The sequence below is a fragment of the Triticum urartu genome, chromosome 2A, assembly GCF_056163025.1.
Source record: "Triticum urartu cultivar PI428250 chromosome 2A, HENAU_Tu73, whole genome shotgun sequence".
Lineage (NCBI taxonomy): Eukaryota > Viridiplantae > Streptophyta > Magnoliopsida > Poales > Poaceae > Triticum > Triticum urartu.
The window spans coordinates 405,170,361-405,195,510 of NC_141874.1; positions in this window are offsets into that span (position 1 = coordinate 405,170,361).

A 25,150-nucleotide genomic window follows, 5' to 3' on the forward strand; every position below is an offset into this window, starting at 1 on the left:
TGAAAGTAGTCGAGGAATGCGGCTTCCAGATCTTCCCAACAGCTAATGGAGTCCGCTGGCAAGCTGTTAAGCCAATGCCGCGCTGGTCCTTTGAGCTTTAGTGGGAGGTATTTGATGGCGTGTAAGTCATCACCGCGGGCCATGTGGATGTCGAGGAGGAAATCCTTGATCCATATTGCGGGATCTGTTGTGCCGTCGTATGATTCAATATTTATAAGTTTGAAACCTTCTGGGAATTGATGTTCCATTACTTCGTCTATGAAGCATAAGGGGTGTGCGGCGCCTCTGTATTGGGCTATATCTCGACGCAGTTCGAATGGGTCTTGCCCGCTGTGTTCGGCCCGGCCGGATTTGCTTTTACTGTATCCGGCGTGACGTTTATCGTCTCGCAGAGTAGTGCGCCCTCGTGATCCGTAGATCGATCTTGCATGCTTTGCTTTATCCTCCAATATGTCTCGCAGGTCTGGCGTATCTCCCCATGCCTTTTTATTTGAATGGCGTCGGGGTGGAGGCTGAGCTTTTGGCTGGAATGCCTCTCTATCACGGCCACGAGGTGGCCGATCTGCCGTATCATACGCTTCCTCCTCCAGTCGGGGTAGTAACCTGCACTTTGGGTAATTCTTGGAGGGGCACTCGAGTTTATATTCCTCGGCCGCGAGGACTTCAGTCCATCTGTCAGCTAGCAGATCTTGATCAGCTTGAAGCTACTGCTGCTTTTTCTTCAGGCTATTTGCCGTGGCCATAAGCCGGTGCTTGAAGCGCTCTTGTTCGACGGGATCCTCTGGTACGGCGAATTCATCGTCGCCGAGGCTTGCCTCGTCTTCGGAGGGGGGCATGTAATTGTCATCCTCCTCCTCTCCATCTGCCGCTCTCTCAGGAGAGCTGGCTCCTCCATCCTCCTGCTCTGAATCTTGCTGGAGGGGAATGTTGTTGTCTTTGGCACTATCCGGAGTGTTATTATCTCCTGTGCCGGTATCACCACTTTTGCTTTGGCGGGACCTAGAGCGGCGCCGCTGACGTCGGCGCTTGGGTTGCTTCTTGGAGGGGTCATCCTCCACTATCTCATCGCCATTGCCTTCTTTGGGTGTATCCACCATGTATATGTCATATGACGAGGTGGCTTTCCAGTGCCCTATAGGCGCTGGTTCATGTTCGTCTCCTACATCGTCGTCTATACCATCGATGTCTTTGGAGTCAAAGTCGAGCATGTTGGTTAAATCATCGACAGTGGCTACGAAGTGGGTGGTGGGTGGGCGTCGAATTTCTTCGTCGTCCGCATCCCAATCCTGTTGGCCATAGTCCGACCAGGGCTCTCCTGACAAAGAGAGAGACCTTAGTGAATTCAGGATGTCGCCGAAGGGCGAGTGCTGAAAGATATCCGCGGCGGTGAATTCCATGATCGGCACCCAATCGGATTCGATTAGCAGGGTCACGGACGGTTCGGAGTCCAGAAAAGAGTCCGGCACCTTGGAGTCACGGGCTTCGCAGAGGATTAGGCTGGTGTTCGGCTCGATCGCCGTTGAGACTGCAACCCCTGAGGCGGTGTCTAGCCACCTGTCCTCGATTGGTGCAGTTGGGTCCGAGCTAAGGGCCGGAGCTGATGCAGGCGCGGCCTCTGGGGTACTGCTCAGCGGCAGAGCTAGGTCATACCCGTCGTGATAGTGCGGCGCGCCCGGCTGTGGCTCGAACCGTCGAAGATCATGTCTCCGCGGATGTCGGCCGTGTAGTTCAAACTTCCAAATCTGACCTCACGATCAGGGGCGTAGCTTTCAATCTGCTCCAGATGGCCAAGCGAATTAGCCCGCAGTGCAAAGCCGCCGAATACGAAGATCTGTCCGGGGAGAAAAGTCTCGCCCTGGACCACATCGCTATTGATGATAGTAGGAGCCATCAAGGCTAAGGGCGACGACACAGAGGAACTCTCAATGAAAGCACCAATGTGCATCTAGGCCGGATGGTAATAGGAGGCAGGGGACACGATGTTTTACCCAGGTTCGGGCCCTCTTGATGGAGGTAACCCTACGTCTTGCTTGATTAATATTGATGATATGGGTAGTACAAGAGTAGATCTACCACAAGATCGGAGAGGCTAAACCCTAGAAGCTAGCCTATGGTATGATTGTATGTTGTGGTTGTTGTCCTACGGACTAAAACCCTTCGGTTTATATAGACACCGGAGAGGGTTAGGGTTACACAAGGTCGGTTACAAAGGAGGAGATATCCATATTTGTATTGCCTAGCTTGCCTTCCACGCCAAGTAGAGTCCCATCCGGACACGAGACGAAGTCTTCAATCTTGTATCTTCATAGTCTAACAGTCCGGCCAATGGAGATAGTCCGGCTGTCCGGAGACCCCCTAATCAAGGACTCCCTCACCTGGTGTAGAGGTCCGTTGCACGGGCTCAATCACATTGGAAGTTGTCTTCGGTTCGTCGGACAACTTCCGAAGCGAGGACTAGATCTTTGACATTGTTCCCTTCCGTAGCGGTTATCATGCATTGCTCGGACGAACCGCATTCGCTCGCTTCAATGCGATCCCGCATTACGCATATCTCAAACTAAAGATTCCCGGACCACGCGGTGTTATAACAGTCAATGGAAACACGGAGCGCTCCCTCCGTACTAAGGAGCACACCGTGGCCCTTGCAATGGAGATCCAGGGTGGCCTTATCATGCCAAACACTACATCGGCAGTCAAGCCCCCGGACACTGTTATACGCGTCTGGACTACTCGACAGAGCGACTGTCCGCCTCGACCGGACCTCGATCAGCAATTTGGCTTCAGTCTCAGCCCCAGCAGAATTGCGGCATATGTGTCACACGTGCATAACTACGCACTAAAGATACCATTTGGGCCAAGACGGAGGCATAGTAGAGACAAAGTCCACAATACGGCTCGACCCTACCTGGACCCTCATGTTTCTTTTTCTCTTATTTTTTCTTTTCCAGGTTCCTTACAACCACCAACACCTTCTGACGGTAGCAAGGGCCTTTTTTAGGTCCCTCATGAGAACCCGATCATTGATCCTTTCAAAGGATAATACACCAAGGAGGAAAAACGGCACGGATGTGTGCCAGATTATCTAAAGGATATTTAAAGATCAGATTTTCCTTTTGAGGACCTGTACACAGCTTTCCCTGGTATTCGGCATGTAAAATACCTCGATGCTTGTCACATCATTTGTAAAAATATATTTTGACGTATCAATCAGACTATAATGGAAACAATCTTTCGCCCAACGTACTCAGTACTAGCTTATTTCCTAATCTATATTCCTTCTTTTTTCTCTCTCGTCTGATTGCCATGTACACCTTGGCATGACCTAAATCGCCCGGGGCTCCATTCGGCCACGTACATGTCTTAAAAATAAAATAAGTCCGAAACACTTTTACAGTGCAAATTCGGCGTCACGAATATAGCATTATATGCATCAGCTTTGAATCATGTCTTTGGTCAATAGTTGGGTTGCCCGACTCCTGTGGTTATTGCCGTACATTCCGCTTGTTCGGCTAAGATAGTAAAGGGAGAACTACCACGATTGTGTTTCTGGCTCATATGGATAAACACCTCAGTAGAGAAAGCCGAAAACTGACTGTCATGGTGCGGCGAGAGCTGGTCAGCTAGGCGACTAACTACAAATCTCTTGCAATTTTACCCGCATTATGTGAAGGACCGGTCTATGCCCGATCAGGCGTCTACAACACCCAAGTTTGGATAATCGAGCAACACCAGGGGCTACGCCTATAACCTCATTGTCAAACTCCTATGGCTAAGTGAGAGCGATAAAGCCACATAGTCTGATTGCCAGGTTCGCCGCACTGACCACCTCCTTCAAGGACCATGCTGGTTGGGTCAAGTGTGTCTAGGTGCCATTCTAAACACCCCCGTAGTTCCTATGTGGGGGCTGAAGCCGACGACTGGCTAACTCTCAGATACCATAAACGGCCGCACATGAGGAAAGGATTTCAAAGTAAAACAAGCAACACATTATACATAAGCCTTGTTTTATAATACAAAGTACGGGCATTACAGGTACATTCATTCGAAAATAGTGTCCTTCGAACACTGGCCCTCTACAATGCAGGAACCCTCCAAGACTTCATCGAAATACCGCTCCAGTGTGGGGTGCTCTTTGCCTGCGGGCGGTCCCTCGGTTGCCAGATTGACGGCGTTCATCTTCGCCCACTACACCTTGAGACGGGTGAAGGCCATCCGGGCACCTTCGATATAGGCCGACCGCTTTATGGCATCAAGCCGGGGGCAGGCGCTGACGAGCCGCTTCACGAGTCTGAAGTAACTACCGGGTGTGGGTTCGGCTGGCCAAAGTCAGACTATAACATCCTTCATGGCCAGTTCGTCCACCCTATGCAGCTCGGTCAGCTGCTTCAGCTGATCGCTGAGGGGCACCAGATGCTCTGGCGCAAGGTACTGCGACCAAAAGAGCTTCTCTGTCGAGCTCCCCTCTTCGGCTCGGAAGAACTCCACAGCATTAGCAATACTCCGGGGCAGATCCGCAAACGCTGCTAGAGAACTCCAAACCCAGGTTAGTAAGAGGTACCTTCTCCTCACAAATTTGCTCTGCATAATAAAGGCCTTACCCGCCACAATCTTCTTGGCCTCTTGAATCTCCCGGTAGTCGCCTTGGGCTTCAACCCGGGCTTCCTGCGCGCTTTGGAGGGCCTTAGCAAGTTCGGCATCTTGATCCGTAATCTTGCGCTTCAAGGACTCACATTTGTTTATGGCATCCCGGAGCTCTTGCTGGACTTCCTCCACCCGTGATTCATGCTTCTGGCGGGCGGCTCGTTCCCCCTCCGCTTCCTTGGCCTCGGCTAGCGCGTTCTTTAGGGCCTTGACCTCGGACACGCCAACTATAAGCATGATCACAAAACTCAACAAGATAATTAACCAGCAAGTCATATCATTTCAGATGCGAACAAAGTACCACATACCTTGCTTCTCCTTCAATTGTTTGTTGGTACGGATGAGCTCTTCATCGACCTGCTCCAGCCTCCTCTTTAGTCCGGATATCTTGGCGGAATCAGTGGTGGCTGCTAACTTCGAAGCCTGTTTGTTCAAATACACATGTATGTTAATCTCCCATGAAGACTATTTGATCCTCTGTTTGGCCTTTCTTAAACGAACGCCGAACAGAGTCTCAGGGGCTACTGACTATACACAGGTATTCTTTTTATAGTTAAATCATGTACCTCAAAGCCTATCAGAAGGCTAGTATAGGCCTCATTCAACCCGCTTTTAGCGGACCGAACCTTTTCAACCACCGTACGCAGAAGGGCACGATGTTCCTCAATAATGGAGGTGCTCTGAAGCGCTTCCATCAGAGTGCCGGTGCCTCCGGATTGACAGAGGTCGCCGGTTGAGTCATCGCACCCCCTTCTTACGAAGGAGGCTGCTCGCCTGATTCTGGAGCCATATCGGCCTCCGGATGATATTCGGTTGGGGCCTGAATTGGGCATGGCCCCCGTCGCTGACCTCCCCGGGAGTCGGTTCCCCCATGTTTTTGGCAGCAGAGGTATTACCCTCTGGATCCACCCTGACGGCTTCCCGCACCTCTCCATGGCCTGGAAAGGTCCCTCGGGACAACACTTTGGTGTTGTCCGTAGCAATAGGTGGGGACGCCAACGGAGGCGACTCACTCTCCATCATGTGTGAGCCCAGCGAATTCCCAGAAGGCGATGATTGCCGGGGGAGATAGCGGGCTGGACTACAATACGTGATTCTGCGTGTTAGGATCACAAGGAATAAAGCCATGTACATTCATTATCCTTAAATACTTACGATTTGGCCGAAGGCTTCAGCCTGGGGTTCCATTTGGAGACGGCTTCGGCGTCTAATTCCGAATCATACGAAAGGGAGAGTTTCCTCTTCTTGGACGCTTCCGCCTCTAGATCTGCGGAAGCTCCCCTTTTATTCTTCCCCCCTTAGGGGGAGAATTGTGCTCCTCCTCCTCCTCGTATTCATCGTGGGAGGAGAGAGCTTCGGTATCTTCGGATGATATGTCCGAAGCACTTTTGCGGCGAAGGCCACTTCGGACCTCCTTGCCCTTCTTCTTGGCCTTCTTTTCCGGTGCCTGGTATGGCACCGAAACCAGCATCTTCGTCAGAAGAGGAATAGCTGGGTCTTCGGGCAGGGGAGCCGGACACTTGATCCACTCTGCCTTCTTCGTCCAACCCTGGGGGACAAGAGGAAGGTTTAAACTTACTCCTTGGATCTACAAATCAAGGACATGATTAGAAAGCTGAAAAACTCATTGGAGTGGCTAAATGAGCGCAGTCGTGGCCGAGGTCTTCGGTCGTCGGTGGCCACGTCTTTTGGGTCTTAAAAGGTAGCTTCCATATATCTTCGTGCTTCGTGCCGAAGAACCGTACAAGGTCCGGGGACTTGCCAAATCAAACTCCCATGTATGGAGAGTTCGTGTTGGTAGGGGAGAATCCAGCGAAATAGCATCACCCAGATCACGCTGGCAAGGCTGGTGTTCTTGTCCACCATGCTCTTGACGCGCTTTTGCAGCGTCATCACCTCATCGGATGACACCCAATCTAGGCTCTTCTTGAGCCATGATGTGAGCCGCATTGGCGGGCCGGTTTTGAACTCAGGAGTGGCGGCCCATGAGGCGTCACGAGGTTACGTAACGTAGAACCACTCATGTTGCCACCCCTTCACGGTCTCTATGAAGGTCCCCTTGGGCCAGGTGACGTTAGGGAGCTTTCTCACCATGGCACCGCCGCACTCCGCGTGTTGACCCTCGACCACCTTCGACTTCACATTGAATACCTTGAGCCATAGGCCGAAGTGGGGGGGGGATGCAGAGGAACGCTCAAACACGATGATGAACGCTGAGATGTTGAGGAATGAATTTGGATATAGATCATGGAAATCTAGCCCGTAATAGTACATGAGTCCGCGGTCGAAAGGGTGGAGAGGAAACCCTAGCCTGTGAAGGAAGTGGGGAATGAATACTACCCTCTCATTGGGCTCTGGTGTGGGAATGATCTGCTTTTTGGCAAGGAGCCGATGGGTGATTTCCTTCGCTAAATACCCCGCCTACCGGAGTTCTTTGATGTGCTCCTCCGTGACGGAGGAGGCCATCCACTTGCCGTGTGCTCTAGATCCGGACATGGTTGGAGCGCTTGTTGGGGACGGAAAGGGTTGAAGCTTGGGCGCTAGAGCTCGAGAGAAGATGGGCTGAGGAGGAAGAAGGCGTGGGGTAAAAAGGTGAATCCTTGTCTCCTTATAAAGGCAGTGAATATCAAGCGCCCCCCATGAGCCTTAAAAATTGCCTACTCCCCAGGAGTCATGCGAGTGGCACGGTTGGATTACCCAAATCCGTATTGATGAGAATCCCGTAGTAAGGGGACACGGTCTCTGCTTTGACAAGATGTGTCAATGAATATCACATCTCGAAATGCGAAACGGGAGGATGGAAAATGGTTCGAAATAATAATAAGGCCGGATCACAATACCTCGCCGAAAAAGTTGTCAGAAGACATAACCTATTTCTGTTTAAAGTGTTTTGTCCTCATGGCCCAGGTTTGTAACTATTGTACATAGCTGGATATAGTTCTTTTGATCAACTGCTTTGGAGTATTCGGAGGAGGAACCCGCCTTGCAATGCCGAAGACAATCTACGTTCCGGACACATCGTCATTGAAGCCTGGTTCAGGGGCTACTGAGGGAGTCCTGGATTAGGGGGTCCCCGGGCATCCGGGCTATGTGACGTGGGTCGGACTAGTGGGCCGTGAAGATACAAGATAGAAGGCTTCCCCCGTGTCCGGATGGGACTCTCCTTGGCGTGGAAGGCAAGCTCGGCGTTCAGATGTGAAGATTCCTTTCTCTGTAAACCGACTCTGTACAAACCCTAGCCCCCTCCGGTATCTATATAAACCGGAGGGTTTAGTCCATAGAGGCAGGCATAATCATACAGGCTAGACATCTAGGGTTTAGCCATTATGATCTTGTGGTAGATCAACTCTTGTAACCCCTATACTCATCAATGTCAATTAAGCAGGACAAAGGTTTTACCTCCATCAAGAGGGCCCGAACCTGGGTAAACATCGTGTCCCCTGCCTCCTGTTACCTTAGATCCTTAGATGCACAGTTCGGGACCCCCTACCCGAGATCTGCCGGTTTTGAAACTGACATCTACCCCCTGGGCCAGACGCGGTAGTCCGTGGCGTTTGCGTAAACGCCAGGAACCGTGGCGTTTGCCCCTGGAGTCCGAGAAGGACTCTTCTTTGCGTTCCAAATCGACTTTGGGGAGGCCGTCTCCCCAAGTAACGACCCCATGGCTCAACATATAAATAGAGGAGCAGGGCTAGCCCTTAGAGCACAAGTTTATGAGCCTCCTCTAGTTTATCCAGTTCTAGTTCTAGTTGGTCCTAGTTGACTAATTAGAGCTAGCACTAACTACCTCTAATCCTCATAATTAGAAGCCCAGTGTGGATCTAATCTCCTCTGCTCTAAATATATTGTGCTTGGCGAAGCCCTGTGAAAATAGTTTCACCACCACCATCACCACGCCATCGTTCTGCCGGAACTCATCTACTACTTCACCCCTCTTGCTGGATCAAGAAGGCGAGGACGTCATCAAGCTGAGCGTCTGCTGAACATGGAGGTGTCGTACATTCGGTGCTTGATCAGAATGGATCGTGAAGGTGTACGACTACATCAACCGCGTTGACAAACGCTTCCTCTAAGTTATCTATAAGGGTATGTAGATGATTTCCCCCTCTCGTAGCTATGCACTCCATGGATAGATCTTGCATGTGCATATAATTTTTTTGTTTTCCATGCAACGTTCCCCAACAATGGTATCAGAGCCAGGTCTATGCGTAGATGACATGCATGAGAGAACACAAAGGATTTGTGGGCAGTGATGTTCATACTACTTACTACCTATGTCTTATTTTGATTCGACGGTATCGTGAGATGAAGCGGCTCGGACGAACTTACATGTCCACGTACATGAGACCAGTTCCACCGATTAACATGCAACTTATTTTGCATAAAGGTGGCTGGCTGGTGTCTATTTCTCCCACTTTAGTTGACTCTAATTTGACTATGGCGGTACTTGTAGAAGGTAGCAACTTGATAATCACCATTGTGGTTTTGGGTAGGTAAGAACGGTTCTTGCTAGTTGCCATAGCAGCCACGTAAAACTTGCAACAACAAAGTAGAGGACGTCTAACTTGTTTTTGAATGGTATGTTGTTGTAACACCCCAGTAGTAAAACTTCCATTTTTGGCAATGTATCCATCTTGTTCTTCATCTATTTCAAGTGGTTTTCCTCTTTGTGGGTTTCATGTTGGGTTTGTTTTGTTTCCCATTGCATTGTCTTGTTTTTGCTTTTCATATTTTCTTTGCCATTCTTTGTTGCATCATGTCCTCACCATAGTGTTGCATTTGTGCTTCTTGCCTTTGGACTTGTCATCATCATCATGTGCATCTTCTTGTGTAGCATATTGCATTGGGCATGGTAGATTATGACTCATGGCATCATCATATTCCCCCTCATCTACTCACCTCTTCCTTCCCTTATTTTATTTTGGCAAGCATTATTTTGGCCTCCATAAATGTTCATCCTCTCCCTATAAATCAGTCATCATGCCCTAAACCTCTCTGCCAATTTTCATCTATTTTGAAGTTGTTTTGGTTAGGTTTTAAAATGGCTCAAGTTTGAATTAAATTCAAACATGAATTATTTTACTTCCTTTAAAAATCTCCAAACCAATTTTATTAAATAGGCATAATTCCAAGATCATGGAAATATTCTCATATTTCACAAACTCCTCTCCTATTCCACTATGCTTTTCTTTTTCTTTTTCTACCTAAGGAAAAGGGAAAAGAAAAGCAGCAGCAGCACCCCCCGGGCCTCGGCCTCCAGGCTAGCCCAGCAGCAGCAGCAGAGCAGGCCAGCCAGCCCAGCTAGCAGCAGCCCCGCAGCCTAGCTAGCCTCGCGACCTTCTCCTCCCAACCTTTTTCTCACCCGCGCACGCGTGCACCCCCGCTGCCCCATCGACACGTGGCCAAGGCGGACCCGCTCGTCAGCGAGTCCCTGTAGACTCCGACCCACCTTTTCGTCCTCCTCGCGCCACGCCAGGGGGACCGCGAGCTCGAGCGCGTCGCCGCTCCATCCCGTCATCCTAGCCCCCCTTTTAAGCCTTCTCCTTGTCCCTCAAACCCTTTAGGGTTCCCTTTCTCTCTCCCTGCCGCCGCCAGGGCACCTAACCCACCAGATCTGTCGTTTTGGCCGTGTCCGAGTGCATCTGGGAGCACGGGCTCATCGTCGGCGTGCTCCTCGTCGTCTTCTGCCTTGCCAACCTTGTCCATCATCTTACCCGATGTCGACTACGTCCCTGTCATCGCCGTCTTCGTCCACCTCCTGACCAACGGAGCTCACCTCCGAGCTCCTGGTGAGCACGCGCGTCTCCCCGTCCCCTTTCCCCCCTCGTTTGCATGCTCTGTCGTTGATCGCCATGTTCGCCCGAGCTCGCCGCCGTCGGACCTCGTCTCCGGTGAGTGCCTCGACCCCCTCTCACTAGGTTCGCATGTCCGTCATCTTCTCCGCGTCGCGTAGGCCAGTTCCTCGCACGTAGTAGCTCGTTAGGGTCGCCACCTCGCCGCGTTCATCTCCGGATCACCTCCTCTGTTCCTCATCGCCGGCGTCGACTCCGTCGTCACCCGGTGTCGTACGATGCACGTACGAGTGTCGGATCACCAGACGGTTCCGTAGCACCCCTCCGCCGCTCTGTTAGGTCCCCGGAGCTGCTCCGGCGAGGCCGTGCCATCGCCCTCCTCTATTTTCCCCTGTTTGGGCGCGTCTGTGTCACCGCCATGTGGGTCCTTGCGGGACCTGTCAGCCTCTCGGGGGACCAGGACCCACATGTCATCCCCTCCCTCCTTTTCTCTTTTCTTTTATTTATTCCAGCGCATATTCTGTTTCAGGCAGAAGGAATCTTTCCAAATCGGGCAGGTCCATATCTGGACATTTCCTATTAGGGAGACTTGCCATTTCTGTCCCTTTCCATTTAGGGCAGTTTTTCACTTATAGCTTTTGTGATGATTTTTCTACAGTAACCTAGACATATTATATATGTTTTTGGGATAGAAAAACCCCACCAATCCAGTGGAGCCATTAGTTTTTGCATTTGAGAAAGTTCATGAACATGTCATTTTGCATCATGATGATGTTTTATGTTTTATGTGTAATTTTATTCAAATATGCTATGGGTTAGTTTTGCTCATGAACATGCTCTTTAACATGCCTACTTCATGCTAGATTTTATTTCATGTCATTTAGTGCACTGTGATGAGTGCCACAAGCTTGCAAAGTTGCCATCATGAATCTGCTTATGCCATGCCATGATTTCCTCTAAGTCTGAAATCTATTCATATCATTTGCCATGTTTGCATTGATGCTACCATCTTTTCTGTGGGTCTCTGAGACAAGTTCAGTAAGGGAGTTTTATTAAGTGCATTTAGTACTATCATGCCATGATCTTGTGTAATGTAATATGTTCCTATAGAATATAGTTTGCTATGCATAAACTTTGCTACCTGATGCTGTTTCTGTCTTGATGCATGAATTTCTGCCAAGTCTGATAAGTTGTTAACTTTTGCATTTTTGCCATGCTATTTTAGACTTGTTCTAGGGGTTTCTAGCAGTAGCTCAGTGTTCATGATTTGTAGAGCTTCACCTGTACTTCACTGCCATGTATTGTGTTTTCATGTTTGGGTGCTGTAGTATATTTTAACCTTGCATCTAAGTGGTCATGTTGCTGTTTTAAGCAGCTTGCATCATATCTTGTTTTGCTTGTCATTTGCAAACCGTGCATCCGCTTCCGGTGATCTTCATATCGATTTCATTCAAAATCTCCCAACCTATCTAGTGGCATGCTTGGTTTGCCAAGTTGATGACATGATCATCCTTTTCCTTCCGGAGTACCCATATGCATTGCACATCATATCTTGCATTCCATGCCATGTCTTGCATCATGTTGCTTGTGCATTGCACCGTGATTGATTGTTGTTCCATTGCTTGTGTTTTTTGCTTTGGGTAGAGCCGGGAGACAAGTTCATGAATGAGGATCCTGTTGAGTACGTTTACGAGGAGCAAGCTTTCGACAACCCTGAGAACTTTGCAGGCAAGATGATCATTACCCTCGATATCACTTCTATCTTTCCTTGCTAGTTGTTTGTTCTATCGCTATGTCGCGCTACCTACCACTTGTTTATAATGCCTCCCATATTGCCATGTCAGCCTCTAATCCACCTTCCTAGCAAACCGTTGTTTGGCTATGTTACTCATACATCTCCAACGTATCTATAATTTTTGATTGCTCCATGCTATATTAGCTACTGTTTTGGACATTATTGGACTTTATTATCCACTTTTATAGTATTTTTGGGACTAACCTATTAACCGGAGGCCCAGCCCAGAATTGTTGTTTTTGCCTATTTTAGGGTTTCGAAGAAAAGGAATATCAAACGGAGTCCAAACGGAAGGAAACCTTCGGGAACATGATTTTTGGAACAAACAAGATCCAGGAGACTTGGACCCTGCGTCAAGCAACCAACATGGAAGCCACGAGGTAGGGGGGCGCGCCTACCCCCTAGGCGCGCCCTCCACCCTTGTGGGCCCCCTGTTGCTCCACCGACATACTCCTTCCTCCTATATATACCTACGTACCCCCAAATGATCAGATACGGAGCCAAAAACCTAATTCCACCGCGCAACCTTCTGTATCCACGAGATCCCATCTTGGGGCCTGTTCCGGAGCTCCGCCGGAGGGGGCATCCATCACGGTGGGCTTCTACATCAACACCATAGCCTCTTCGATGAAGCGTGAGTAGTTTACCTCAGACCTTCGGGTCCATAGTTATCAGCTAGATGGCTTCTTCTCTCTTTTTGTATCTCAATACAATGTTCTCCCCCTCTCTTGTGGAGATCTATTCGAAGTAATCTTCTTTTTGCGGTGTGTTTGTTGAGATCGATGAATTGTGGGTTTATTATCAAGATTATCTATGAACAATATTTGAATCTTCTCTGAATTCTTTTATGTATGATTGGTTATCTTTGCAAGTCTCTTCGAATTATCAGTTTGGTTTGGCCTACTAGATTGATCTTTATTACAATGGGAGAAGTGCTTAGCTTTGGGTTCAATCTTGCAGTGTCCTTTCCCAGTGACAGTAGGGGCAGCAAGGCACGTATTGTATTGTTGCCATCGAGGATAACACGATGGTTTTTTTTATCATATTGCATGAATTTATCCCTCTACATCATGTCATCTTGCTTAAGGCGTTACTCTGTTTTCATGAACTTAATACTCTAGATGCATGCTGGATAGCGGTCGATGAGTGGAGTAATAGTAGAAGATGCATGCAGGAGTCGGTCTACTTGTCTCGGACGTGATGCCTATACACATGATCATACCTAGATATTCTCATAACTATGCTCAATTCTGTCAATTGCTCAACAGTAATTCGTTCACCCACCGTAAAATACTTATGCTCTTGAGAGAAGCCACTAGTGAAACCTATGGCCTCCGGGTCTATCTTCATCATATTAATCTTCCTATACTTAGTTATTTACTTTTCTTTTTACTTTGCTTTTATTTTACTTTGCTTATTTATCACAAAAATACCAAAAAATATTATTCTATCATATCTATCATATCTCACTCTCGTAAGTGACCGTGAAGGGATTGACAACCCCTTATCGCGTTGGTTGCGAGGAGTTATTTGTTTTATGCAGGTACGAGGGCTCGCGCATAGCCTCCTACTGGATTGATACCTTGGTTCTCAAAAACTGAGGGAAATACTTACGCTACTTTGCTGCATCATCCTTTCCTATTCAAGGAAATCCAACACAGTGCTCAAGAGGTAGCAAGAAGAATTTCTAGTGCCGTTGCCGGGGAGGTTCGCGCAAGTCAAGATTTCACTCCCGACAACGAGCCATTTCTGGCGCCGTTGTTGGGGAGTCTACGCAAAAGTCAACATACCAAGTACCCATCACAACCCTTATCTCCCGCATTACATTATTTGCCATTTGCCTCTCGTTTTCCTCTCCCCCTCTTCACCCTTGCTGTTTTATTCGCCCTCTCTCTCTCTATCCTCCCTCTCTTTCTCTATTTGCCTCTTTTTGCCCGCTTGCTTTTTGTTTGCTTGTGTGTTGGATTGCTTGCTTGTCACGATGGCTCAAGATAACACTAAATTGTGTGACTTTACCAATACCAACAATAATGGTTTTATTAGCACTCCGAGTGCTCCTCTTACCAATGCTGAATCTTGTGAAATTAATGCCGCTTTGCTGAATCTTGTCATGAAAGATTCGTTTTCCGGCCTTCCTAGTGAAGATGTCGCTACCCATCTAAATAGCTTCGTTCATATGCAAAATAAGAAAGATGTGGACAACGATATTGTTAAGTTGAAGCTATTTTCTTTTTCGCTTAGAGATCGTGCTAAAGCTTTGTTTTCGCCGTTGCCTAAAAATAGTATTGATTCTTGGAACAAATGCAAAGATGCTTTTATCTCTAAGTATTTTCCTCCCGCTAAGATCATCTCCCTTAGAAACGATATTATGAGTTTTAAGCAACTTGATCATGAACATGTTGCGCAAGCTTGGGAGAGGATGAAATTAATGATACGTAATTGCCCTACTCATGGTTTGAATTTGTGGATGATTATACAATTTTTTATGACGAATTGAATTTTGCTTCTAGAAATCTTTTAGATTCGGCTGCGGGAGGCACTTTTAGGGAAATCACTTTAGGAGAAGCTACTAAACTCCTAGATAATATTATGGTTAATTATTCTCAATGGCATACTGAAAGATCTACTAATAAAAAGGTGCATGCGATAGAAGAAATTAATGTTTTGAGTGGAAAGATGGATGAACTTATGAAATTATTTGCTAGTAAGAGTGTTTCTTCTGATCCTAATGATATGCCCTTGTCTACTTTGATTGAGAATAATAATGAATCTATTGATGTCAATTTTGTTGGTAGGAACAATTTTGGTAAGAACGCGTATAGAGGAAATTTTAATCCTAGGCCTTATCCTAGTAATCCCTCTAATAATTATGGTAATTCCTACAACAATTCTTATGGAAATTATAATAATATGCCCTCTGATTTTGAATCTAATATTGAAGAATTTATTACTTCGCAAAAGAATTTCAATGCTTTGATTGAAGAAAAATTGCTTAAGATTGATGAGTTGGCTAGGAACGTTGATAGAATTTCTCTTGATGTTGATTCTTTGGAACTTAGATCTATTCCTCCTAAGCATGACATCAATGAGTCTCTCAAAGCCATGAGAATTTCCATTGATGAGTGCAAAGAAAGAACCGCTAGGATGCGTGCTAAGAAAGATGCCTTTATAACAGCGTGTTCTTCTAGTTCCCATGAAAATAAAGATGAAGATCTAAAAGTTATTGATGTGTCCCCTATTAAATCTTTGTTTTTCAATATGAATCTTGATAATGATGGGACTGAATATGATCCACCTTTACCAAGAAGGCGTTCCAAAAATTCAGAGTTTTTAGATCTTGATGCTAAATTTGATGAAAGTGGAATTGAAGAAATTAAAACCCTAGATGTTGCTAAATCCACTATTTTCGATTTCAAGGAATTTAATTATGAAAATTGCTCTTTTATTGATTGTATTTCCTTGTTGCAATCCGTGCTAAATTCTCCTCATGCTTATAGTCAAAATAAAGTGTTTACTAAACATATCGTTGATGCCTTGATGCAATCGTATGAAGAAAAACTTGAGTTGGAAGTTTCTATCCCTAAAAAACTTTATGATGAGTGGGAACCAACTATTAAAATTAATATTAAAGATCATGAGTTCTATGCTTTATGCGATTCGGGTGCTAGTGTTTCCACGATTCCAAAGACTTTGTGTGATTTGTTAGGTTTCCGTGATTTTGATGATTGCTCTTTAAACTTGCACCTTGCAGATTCCACTATTAAGAAACCTATGGGAAGAGTTAATGTTGTTATTATTGTTGCAAATAGGAATTATGTGCCTATATATTTTATTGTTCTTGACATAGATTGTAATCCTTCAGGTCCTATTATTGTTGGTAGACCTTTACTTAGAACGATTGGTGCAATTATTGATATGAAGGAAGGGAATATTAGATTCCAATTTCCGTTAAGGAAAGGCACGGAACACTTCCCTAAGAAAGAAAATTAAATTACCTTATGAATCTATTATGAGAGCCACTGGATTGCCTACGAAAGATGGCAATACCTAGATCTATCCTTGCTTTTTATGCCTAGCTAGGGGCGTTAAACGATAGTGCTTGTTGGGAAGCAACCCAATTTTATTTTTATTCCTTGCTTTTTGATCCTGTTTAGTAATAAATAATTTACCTATCCTCTGTTTTGGTTGTGTTTTTTGTGTTTAATTAGTGTTTGTGCCAAATAGAACCGTTGGGAAGACTTGGGGAAAGTCTTGTTCTCTTGCTATAAAAAACAGAAACTTTAGCGCTCACCAGAACTGCTGCCATTTTTATTTTGAAAGTGATATTTAGTTAATTGTTTTTGAAGATGATTAATAGATAAATTCCTCACGTCCATAAATTTATTTTAGAATTTTTGGGGTTCCAGATTTTGTGCTAGCTATAGATTACTACAGACTGTTCTGTTTTTGACACATTCTGTTTTCGTGTGTTGTTTGCTTATTTTGATAAATCTATGGCTAGTAAAATAGTTTATAAACCATAGAGAAGTTGGAATACAGTAGGTTTAACACCAATATAAATAAATAATGAGTTAATTACAGTACCTTAAAGTGGTCTTTTGTTTTCTTTCGCTAACGGAGCTCACGAGATTTTCTACTTTAAGTTTTGTGTTGTGAAGTTTTCAAGTTTTGGGTAAAGATTTGATGTATGGAACAAGGAGTGACAAGAGCCTAAGATTGGGGATGCCCATGGCACCCCCAAGATAATCTAAGGACACCTAAAAGCCAAAGCTTGGGGATGCCCCGGAAGGCATCCCCTCTTTCGTCTACTTCTATCGGTAACTTTACTTGGAGCTATATTTTTATTCACCACACGATATGTGTTTTGCTTGGAGCGTCTTGTATGATTTGATTCTTTGCTTTCTAGTTTACCACAATCATCCTTGCTGTACACACCTTTTGAGAGAGCCATACATGATTTGGAATTTGTTAGAATACTCTATGTGCTTCGCTTATATTATTTGAGTTATATAGTTTTGATCTAGTACTTCACTTATATTTTTTAGAGCACGGTGGTGGAATTGTTTTATAGAAACTATTGATCTCTCATGTTTCACTTATATTATTTTGAGAGTCTTAAATAGCATGGTAATTTTCTTAAATAATCCTAATATGCTTGGTATTCAAGAATAGTAAAAACTTTCTTATGATTGTGTTGAATGCTATGAGAAGTTTGATGCTTGATAATTGTTTTGAGATATGAAGATGGTGATATTAAAGTTGTGCTAGTTGAGTAGTTGTGAATTTGATAAATACTTGTGTTGAAGTTTGTGATTCCCGTAGCATGCACGTATGGTGAACCGTTATGTGATGAAGTCAGAGCATGATTAATTTTTTGATTGTCTTCCTTATGAGTGGCGGTCGGGGACAAGCGATGGTATTTTCCTACCAATCTACCCCCCTAGGAGCATGCGCGTAATACTTTGCTTTGATAACTTGTAGATTTTTGCAATAAGTATATGAGTTCTTTATGACTAATGTTGAGACCATGGATTATACACACTTTTCTTCCTTCCACCATTGCTAGCCTCTCTAATACCGCGCACCTTTCGCCGGTATCATACACCCACCATATACCTTCCTCAAAACAGCCACCATACCTACCTATTATGGCATTTCCATAGCCATTCTAAGATATATTGCCATGCAACTTTCCACCGTTCCGTTTATTATGACACACTCCATTATTGTCATATTGCTTAGCATGATCATGTAGTTGACATCGTATTTGTGGCAAAGCCACCATTCATAATTCTTTCATACATGTCACTCTTGATTCATTGCATATCCCGGTACACCGCTGGAGGCATTCATATAGAGTCATATTTTTTCCTAAGTATCGAGTTGTAATTGTTGAGTTGTAAGAAAATAAAAGTGTGATGATCATCACTATTAGAGCATTGTCCCAGTGAGGAAATGATGATGGAGACTATGATTCCCCCACAAGTAGGGATGACACTCCGGACAAAAAAATAAAAAAATAAAAAAAGGGAAAGAAAATAGGCCATAAAAAAGAGAAAAGGCCCAAATAAAAAATGAGAGAAAAAGAGAGAAGGGACAATGTTACTATCCTTTACCACACTTGTGCTTCAAAGTAGCACCATGATATTCATGATAGAGAGTCTCTCATTTCGTCAGTTTCATATACTAGTGGGAATTTTTCATTATAGAACTTGGCTTGTATATTCCGATGATGGGCTTCCTCAAAATGCCCTAGGTCTTCATGAGCAAGCAAGTTGGATGCACACCCACTTAGTTTCTTTTGTTGAGCTTTCATATACTTATAGCTCTAGTGCATCCGTTGCATGGCAATCCCTACTCCATCACATTGATATCTCTTGATGGGCATCTCCATAGCCTGTTGATACGCCTAGTTGATGTGAGACTATCTTCTCCCTTTTTTGTCTTCTCCGCAACCACCATTCTATTCCACATATAGTGATATATCCATGGCTCACGCTCATGTATTGCGTGAAGATTGAAAAAGTTTGAGAATGTCCAAAGTATGAAACAATTGCTTGGCTTGTCATCGGGGTTGTGCATGATTCAAATACTTTGTGTGGTGAAGATAGAGCATAGCCAGACTATATGATTTTGTGGGGATAACTTTCTTTGGCCATGTTATTTTGAGAAGACATGATTTCTTTGTTAGTATGCTTGAATTATTATAATTTTTATGTCAATATTAAACTTTTATCTTGAATCTTTCGGATCTGAATATTCATACCACAATTAAGAAGAATTACATTAAAATTATGCCAAGTAGCACATCGCATGAAAAATTATCTTTTTTATCATTTACCTACTCGAGGACGAGCAGGAATTAAGCTTGGGGATGCTTGATATGTCTCCAACGTATCTATAATTTTTGATTGTTCCATGCTATATTATCTACTGTTTTGGACATTATTGGGCTTTATTATCCACTTTTATATTATTTTTGGGACTAACCTATTAACTGGAAGCCCAGCCCAGAATTGCTGTTTTTGCCTATTTTAGCGTTTCGAAGAAAAGGAATATCAAACGGAGTCCAAACGGAATGAAACCTTCAGGAACGTGATTTTTGGAACAAACAAGATCCAGGAGACTTGGACCCTACGTCAAGCAACCAACAAGGAAGCCACGAGGTAGGGGGCGCGCCTACCCCGCCCCCCCAGGCGCGCCCTCCACCCTCGTGGGCCCCCTATTGCTCCACCGACGTACTCATTCCTCCTATATATACCTACGTACCCCAAACGATCAGATACGGAGCCAAAAACCTAATTCCACCACCGCAACCTTCTGTATCCACGAGAACCCATCTTGGGGCCTGTTCCGGAGCTCCACCGGAGGGAGCATCTGTCACAGAGTGCTTCTACATCAACACCATAGCCTCTCCGATGAAGTGTGAGTAGTTTACCTCAGACCTTCGGGTCCATAGTTATTAGCTAGGTGGCTTCTTCTCTCTTTTTGGATCTCAATACAATGTTCTCCCCCTCTCTTGTGGAGATCTATTCGATGTAATCTTCTTTTTGCGGTGTGTTTGTTGACACCGATGAATTGTGGGTTTATGATCTAGATTATCTATGAACAATATTTGAATCTTCTCTGAATTCTTTCATGTATGATTGGTTATCTTTGCAAGTCTCTTCGAATTATCAGTTTGGTTTGGCCTACTAGATTGACCTTTCTTGCAATGGGAGAAGTGCTTAGCTTTGGGTTCAATCTTGCGGTGTCCTTTCCCAGTGATAGTAGGGGCAGCAAGGCACGTATTGTATTGTTTCCATCGAGGATAACAAGATGGGGTTTTTATCATATTGCATGAATTTATCCCTCTACATCATGTCATCTTGCTTAAGGCGTTACTCTGTTTTCATGAACTTAATACTCTAGATGCATGCTGGATAGCGGTCGATGAGTGGAGTAATAGTAGTAGATGCAGGCAGGAGTCGGTCTACTTGTCTCGGACGTGATGCCTATACACATGATCATACCTAGATATTCTCATAACTATGCTCAATTCTGTCAATTGCTCAACACTAATTCGTTCACCCATCGTAAAATACTTATGCTCTTGAGAGAAGCCACTAGTGAAACTTATGGCCTCCGGGTCTATATTCATCATATTAATCTTCCAATACTTAGTTATTTCCTTTGCTTTTATTTTACTTTGCATCTTTATCACAAAAATACCAAAAAATTATCATTCTATCATATCTATCATATCTCACTCTCGTATGTGACTGTGAAGGGATTGACAACCCCTTATCGTGTTGGTTGCAAGGAGTTATTTGTTTTGTGCAGGTACGAGGGACTCGCGCATAGCCTCCTACTGGATTGATACCTTGGTTCTCAAAAACTGAGGGAAATACTTACGCTACTTTGCTGCATCATCCTTTCCTCTTCAAGGAAATCTAACGCAATGCTCAAGAGGTAGCAGTTACCGCTTTTCCTCGGCCCTCTTATAGCGTTGCTAGTTGCAGGTGCCTTGCAGGTTGTTCCATGTTGGAACATGGATATGTTGGGATATCACAATATCTCTTATTTAATTAATGCATGTATATACTTGGCAAAGGGTGGAAGGCTTGGCCGTTTGCTCGGTCTTTTGTTCCACTCTTTCCGCCCTAGTTTCCGTCATACCGGTGTTATGTTCCTTGATTTTTGTGTCCCTAACACGGTGAGGGTTTATGGGCCCCTCTTGATAGTTCACCTTGAATAAAACTCCTCCAACAAGGCCCAACCTTGGTTTTACCATTTTCCTAATAACAACTTAAAACTTGCATAGGGACTTTTCGGACCCCGTGGACTTAATCAACCCGCCCTGGACCAGTGCTCCTCATGAGTGTTGGTCCATACTGGCAGTAGCCGGGGCCACCAACGGGTGTGCCAGCATGAAACTTAGCCAAACCGATGATGGCCTGAGACGAGACACGCGCGGATCCTATCGGGGTGTCGGCACGTCGGGATGTCTTGCTGCACTAGTTTTACCATTGTCGAAATATCTTGTGCACCGGGATTCGAGTTTGATCGGAGGGTCCAGCAATGGAGGATTGTCTCCGCGGATCGTGAGCTTGTCATGGGCTAAGTTGGGACACCCATGCAGGGTTTAAACTTTCAAGAGCCATGCCCGCGGCTATGTGGCAGATGGGAATTTGTTAATATCCGGTTGTAGAGAACTTGACACTAAGACACCAACCGCGTGTGTAACCGTGATGGTCTCTTTTCAACGAGGTTCGGGAAGAGAACATGGTGGGGTTATGTTTGAATGTAAGTACTTCAGGATCACTTCTTGATCACTTCTAATTTACGACCGTTGCGTAGTTTCTCATTTTACACTTGTACTCGTATGTTAGCCACCATATTAGCTTAGCGCTTGCTGCAGCTCCACCTCATAACCTCATCCTACCTATAATCTTAAATAGTCTTGATCTCATGGGTTTTGAGATTGCTGAGTCCTCGTGACTCACAGATACTACCAAAACAGTTGCAGGTGCCGATGATACCGATGCAGGTGATGCAACCAAACTCAAGTGGGAGTTCGACGAGGACCTTGGTCATTACTATGTTTCATTTCCGGATAATCAGTAGTGGTGCCCAGTTGGGACGATCGGGATTTAGCATTTGGGTTGTCTTCTTTTATTTGGATTCGTCTGTAGTCGGACTATGTGTGTACTTTGAATGATGTATGATTTATTTAAGCATTGTGTGACATGGCGATTGTAAGCCAACTATTTATTTATCCTTGTTCTTGTACATGGGATTGTGTGAAGATGACCCTTCTTGCGACAATACCCAAAATGCGGTTATGCCTCTAAGTCGTGCCTCGACATGTGGGAGATATAGCCGCATCTTGGGCGTTACAAGTTGGTATCAGAGCCGTACTCCTCTCAATTGGTCCAAGACTGGTGAACGCCAACTTCTTGACAATGACTTGATCATAGAAGCTGAAGTAATGTGTAAAGTTATCCGTGAAACTCTCAAAGCCGCGCAATCGCGCCAGAAGAGTTACTATGATAGCAAGCACCATGACTTGTCTTTCGAGATCAGAGAGCATGTCTATCTCCGCGTCTCTCCCATGAAAGGCACTCAACGCTTCGGTATCAAAGGGAAGCTTGCCCCGAGATACGTGGGCGCTTTCAAGATCATTGGCAAAAGAGGCGACCTCGCCTATCAACTCGAGCTTTGTAGCGACCAGACCTCAAACAGTCTGATCTCTGTGCTCCGGTGTCATCCCTGGATCAGTAATGCTGACACCACACAGTATTCGGAGGATTTATAGCAGAGTAGCAATCACACACTTATTACATCGAGTGTCTCAAAAGAGAACTTATTACAATAAATATGGCTTAAGGCCATCTAATAACGGTAACAGCGGAAGGCTTGGAAGATAAGTGAGTCCATCAACTCCAACGGCATCACTGAGTATAGAACCACGACCTAAAACTCCTTAATCGTCGTCTGAAAAGTCTGCAACATTAACGTTGCAGCCCGAAAACGGGTCAGCACATGGAATATGCTATCAAGGTAACACATAGAGAGTAATGGAATGCGACAACTCTACTATATGCATATTTGGCTGGTGGAAAGCTCTATGGTTAATGTTTTTTGCGTAAAGCCAATTTTTCCCTACTTCAAAGGAATAAAATTAATTACTATCATGGTGGTTGTGAAACATTGAGAATGGTTGACAGCATTCTCAATCCCAATTAAGTATCATCATTAAAATTCCCCAAAATTAATTTAGAGTAACATGTTGAGATTCACATGAAAATCCAAGTACTAGATACTCAAGATGTCCATAACCGGGGACACGGCTAACCATGATTAGTTTATTACACTCTGCAGAGGTTTGCGCACTTTTCCCCACAAGACTCGATCGCCTCCGTTTGGTTTCTCGCACTGCAGGGTGTTTGAGAAGATGGATGACCGAGACACAGTCTTTCAGAAGCGCTAGCACCTTACGACGGGTAGACCGGTACACCTACTTTCCCCTACATCTGCTAGTCTACCACTGTAAGAGTTCGCACAACTTAGTCAACTATGCCAGAGCCCATAATGGCTTGTGGCTGCACACGGAAGTTTCTAGTATGAATAATCTCATGATCCCTTTGGGCCTAGGTGGCGGTCCAAAAAAAACAGGCAAGTCCTGGTAACCCCAGGTGCCTCAATCCACCCAGATGTGTGTTAGGTTGCCACCTTAGATAAACCCTTAATTATCAATCTCACATCTGTTATGGATATCACTCACCCAATCCACGTCTACTAGCATAGCATGGCATAATAAGCAAACGTAGAAGTAACTCCCAAAGGTTTGATAATAAACAGGTAATAGGTACTACCTCATCTACTTCCCATCCCACAATTTAATTAGATCCTAATCATGCAGTGTGTGAGGATTGATCTAATGCAATAAAACTGGGTTGTAGAAAAGGTATGATCAAAGTGTTACTTGCCTTGCTGACGATCCGCGAAACCTAGAGATTCAACGTAACAGGCGGCGCACTCCGGGTATTCTATCGCAGACAAACAACAAGCATACAATAAGTACTCATCTAATGCACAGGTAAAACTCAAATAAAAGATCTAACCAGAAAGTTCAACTTAAGAACCCTGGTTGGCAAAAGAATCAAATCGAACGAAGCAAAAGAAAACAAACGGCGAAAGAAAACAACTTCGTTCTAGTAATCTGGATCTAGGGCAAATTTTACAGTAGCAAAAACTTGTTTAAGTTGATTATTCGGAAAGAGGGTTTCGAGACGAAACTCCGGGCGCTTGAATCGCCTGATTCCGATAAACGAGCGAAAAGTTATACTAAAACGAAAATCGGATCAGAAATCGCGATCAGAAAATAACCGCGGAAAAATCCGACGAAAAAGACAAACGACGAACAGATTTTTTTTTTTAAAAAAAACTGCATGGAAAAACGGGGCGGCGGCGAACCTCGAAAGGTGCGCTCTCCGGCGACGGCGGCGGCGGCGGCTAGGGTTTCGGTGGTGGCGGGCTGGCTCTCTCTCGCGAGCCTCGGGCACTATTTAAAGGCCCCGGGCGGAGGTTTCCTGGCCGGGTACGGCCCGGAGTCGGTTCTGTTTTTTTTTTAAATCCGCTCGGAAGAAAAATAAAAAGAAATACTAAACAGACTCCAAAAATCACGAAATAAATTTTGCCGGGTTCCTAAAATCAAGCTCGATAAAGTGAACATTTATCTGGGCCCAAACTACAAATTTGAAAAACACGCATTTTTCCTAAATTCAAATAAAAATACCGAAAAACTCCGAAATAAATCTTATTTGATTTTTTTATTAAATCCTCAATATTTCTATATTTTGGGAAAGTCATTTTATTCCCTCTCTCATATTTTTGTAATAGAAATATTTGATGATAAAATAAATAAAATCAAATGATCCTGTTTACATAATTTGAGAAAACTCAAATACGTACATAACGAAATCCCCAACTCTCTCCATGGGTCCTTGAGTTGCTTAGGATTTTCTAGGATCAAAACCAAAAGCAAAATAAAATATGATATGCATGATGACCTAATGTATAACATTCCAAATTGAAAATTTGGGATGTTACAAACCTACCCCCCTTAAGATGAATCTCGCCCTCGAGATTCGGGTTGGCTAGAAAATAGGTGAGGGTGGTCTTTGAGCAAATCTTCCTCTCGCTCCCAGGTGGCTTCATCCTCCATGTGGTGGCTCCACTAAACTTTGCAAAACTTGATAACCTTGCTACGAGTAACTCGGCTGGCAAACTCGAGAATCTTGACTGGTTTCTCCTCATAGGTCAAATTGTTATCCAACTGAATTGATTCCAATGGTACTGTGTCTCTCAAGGGTATGTCAGCCATCTCCGCGTGACACTTCTTCAACTAAGAAACGTGGAACACATCATGCACTCCTGC